Source organism: Canis lupus, chromosome 26 (genome assembly GCF_011100685.1).
Source record: "Canis lupus familiaris isolate Mischka breed German Shepherd chromosome 26, alternate assembly UU_Cfam_GSD_1.0, whole genome shotgun sequence".
Taxonomy (NCBI): Eukaryota; Metazoa; Chordata; class Mammalia; order Carnivora; family Canidae; genus Canis; species Canis lupus.
The window spans coordinates 12,105,072-12,108,742 of NC_049247.1; the positions used below are offsets into that span (position 1 = coordinate 12,105,072).

The 3,671-nt window shown below is 45.8% G+C and overlaps 1 long non-coding RNA gene across 1 annotated transcript; it reads right to left on the reverse strand.

The window, feature by feature from the left end:
- Positions 1-311: 311 nt before the first annotated feature.
- LOC119866158 lies at positions 312-2,823 on the reverse strand. The gene is made up of 2 exons (XR_005379192.1): positions 2,545-2,823; positions 312-2,227 (listed from the first exon to the last, which is right to left on the reverse strand). It is a non-coding gene; the product is annotated as an uncharacterized LOC119866158 (long non-coding RNA).
- Positions 2,824-3,671: the final 848 nt, after the last annotated feature.

The following is a 3,671-nucleotide window of genomic DNA, read 5'->3' on the forward strand; positions in this document are numbered from 1 at the left end:
CTGGAGTGGACGGTTTATGAGCAGCTTTATTTAAGCGATTCTTATACAATCCCTCCAGCTGTTTCTAAAGCTGCAGAAACAATAAGTCTACTGAGCAGTGATCTGATTGAGGAGAACACGTTGTCAGCCTCTGTACAAACATACACATGCGTGCGTGCGCGCACACACACACACACACACACACACACACCCAGAGATGTCACCAGGCCTGCGTTGAATCGAGTTTCCTGCCTTTGTGTTTGTGTTCTCCAGGCAGTCCTTCAGAGTGCACACACTGCAAACTGACCCACGAAATGGACCGATAAGCCAGGTTGAGACTTAGGAAAACAAATGGCCCTTTTAATCTCTTGGAAGGGGAAAAAAGTAATCATCATGTGCAATAATCAGAGTTTGCCTCTTTACACTTATTTAAGGGCAAGGCCGGGCCTTAGGCCTCTGTCCTGAATCCTTATCACCCGCATCAGCCCCATCTCAGTCCAGAGGGCCTGGATTAATGCCTGTCTGGCATTTCGGGTCTTTATGAACATCAGTGTAGCTGCCGGATGCCCAAAGCAAAGGCTCTAGGTATTCTCTGTTTTATTTATTTACTTTTTTAGTGCTCCCCTTTCAGGGAACCCCAAGGAAGTTTCTGGAAGCAAGCAGGCCACAAGATGTGTCTGAGAGACCCCCAGTCTTCCTCCCAGAGGCCTCCTCAGGCATCAGCATTTGGGAAAAGCTGTGTAGACGCTGCTGCAGCCTCCCCAGCTGGTCAGCATTTATAAAGTGGGGCACATCTGTTCTTCACTGTTAGCGTGGCGAAGGGGAGGGATGGAGAGAGAGAAGAAACCCTAAACACTGGGATCGATCCCACCTAGTGCCAAGAGAAAATTGCTTCTAGGTTGGAATCATGGGGAAGTGCTTCATTACAGGGCAGAGACTGCATCACAGTGCCCCTCTTGGCCACCTCCCTTCCCCCCCTTCCCGCTCTCTCCTTTCTCTCTTTTTAAAAGTCTCCAGGTTCTAGCCCTTCTTGAGATTTACGATGTGTTTTGTTTTGCAAACACCCTAAGATCGTATTTGGGTGACAGAGAGCTGAGAGGTCTGCAGATAGCCTGTTGGTTGAAAAAGAGAAAAAGAAAGTGTAATGTACTGTGAATTGCGGAATATTTTGCAGTGTCTCTTTCATGCATGTACATCAAGTTATGAATGCCCCCATGCGTGTGCAAAGCCCATAGCCACAGGCTCAGAGGCAGCACTCCCCATCACATGCACAGAGAGGCGTGACCTGCTTGCAAACACATGGAAAGACCCACAGGCGTGCAGAAGCATGTTCACTCATGAGCCGATACAGAAAGCAAACTCAATCCCATTTCCCACATCAGCGCGGGATGTGGACACGCACCCCACTATGCAGGCCCTTCTCCGGGGGCCCCTCCGAAAAGTTAAAATGATCTTGGGAGGGACCTGGTTGGCTTCCTCTTCCCGCTTCGGTTTTCCCTGCAACACAGAAGTCTTCTGAAACGGGATTGTGGGGCCCACAGAACTGCTCCACTCTGCTTTCTTAATAAGACCTCCAGGCCCATAACAAAGCCGAAAGCTCCAGAAACGACATCTCACCGAGCTCTAAGCACGGGCCTGGCCCACGACCGTTGGGAGGCCGCTCACTGTTCCTGCCTTCACAGCTGCTGCAGTGAACTTTCCAAGGGGGACTTGGCACCGCCAGAGTGTTACTGGAGACCCTGGCAGAAGAGGGAACACGAAGATCGATGACCCAGGGCCACGTGATGGAGAAGGCCCTTGACAGCCAGGACCGGGAATTCCACGGGGTCTCGGAGAGACAAAATATAAACCGGCCCCCAGTCTTCCATCCTTTTCTCTAAGATCTAATTACAGATGTCTTGACATTCCTTTTGCATAGAGTTTCCTTAAAAGATTTGCCAAGAAGGAACATTTGGAAACTGTGTTTTAGGTATAATCCCGTCTGGGAGTCACTCTTGCTGGCTTGGTCGTTAGATGACAAAACGCTTCATTACTATGAGCACAGCGGACACCGCGTTTGGAAAGCAGGATGCCTGACCCACATCACAGATCCCATGTTGACAACGGCCTTTTGGCAAAACTTGCTCCTCTGATCTCACATTAATTACGACACAAATATACTTATTGTGGGTACCGAGTTTATGTGGCGGAGTCCTCTTGACACATGTTCACAATAAAAACACATTCTTTTTTTCCCCTTCCCCTGACCCTAAGAAAAAAAAAAGAAAAAAGATTAACATTTTTCAAGATGCTGTTTTAATGGCATGAAAACTGAGTGTTCACTCTGCTTTTGTATTTTTTTTCTTTTCTCCTTTTTTTATTAAAAAGCCTTTAAACCAAACATTCCTAGCTTGTAATTCCTCTTTACTTTTGCTTTTATGCTGAGGGAGAGACAGATTAGATTAGATTAAAGACCGAGGGACACCTCGTGAAATACATTCCATTTAGGGACAGTTTGGTTGATAGGGTCAATGTGTGCGCGTGCGCATGTGCGTGCATGCGTGAGTGTTTCTTCTTGTGGCTTACTGATGGTCTTTTTGCAAACATGGTGTTCTGGTTTCTCGGAATGCATTTGTTCCTTTGGCTTCTTCCCTTCAGAAGTCTGCAGCCTTTGATTGTGGCCTGACTTTTAGGGGTCTGTGGCGTTTGGGAGGGTGGGCAGTAAATCTTATTAATTCTTCTCTTTAGCTTTGTACAACTTCTCCAAACCTTTTTTCCAAAAGCAGTGGCAGTTTCCTCATGGGCTGCAGATGAAAGAGATTGTTTCATAGACCTCCCCATACCCCACCAAACCCCCAGGTTTGCCCAATGATGTCATAGTGGTAACCAAGGTAACACACTGTGACATCACAACCCAAAGGCTACTGACCTTGGCCTGGAATTCAAAGGAAAAGCAGCCCATAAACTTCTAAAGCAGGCAGGAGATAAATATCCTTAGTCATAAAAGAACAAACGAAGTTTGGGGGGGGGGCATGGCTAAAAAAAAAAAAAACACACACACACACAAAACAGAACTTTTTTTTTTTTTTTTTTTTTTAAAGAAATACAGTAAAATGCTCTGCCAAATATTTCAGGAAGTGCCAGTGGCCATTTTGATGATGTGAACTAGACTTTAAAAAAGAAAAGAGGAAAAATGAACATGTTGAAGAAGGATTGTTTACAATATTAGAAATCATTGGGCAAATCTTCCCCCAAACTATAATCTGTACCGTGAATCTGAGCAGAGTAAAACAGCAAGCAAACATCCGTTTCTGAGTGACAGGGAATTAGCTACCAGCAAAAAGGGAGAAATCCAGGGAAGGTATTTATCAGAGAGGGAAAGAGCTCCAGGCAACAGGGTATTCTGGATTGGATCCTAGAACAGAAAAATGGGTGAAATTGGAATAAAAGCTGGAGTTTAGTTAATAGTATTGTACCAGTGTTGATTTCTTAGCCTTGAGCAAGGTCCTGTGGTCACCCAAGATGAGAATGTTAGGGGAAACTGGGTGAAGGGTATACGGGGATTCTGCTTTCATCTTTGCAACTATGCTCTCTAAAGTTTATTTATTTATTTATTTTATTTAGTTATTCATGAGAGACAGAGAGAGAGAGAGAGAGAGGCAGAGACACAGGCAGAGGGAGAAGCAGGCTCCATGCTGGAAGCCCACTGTGGG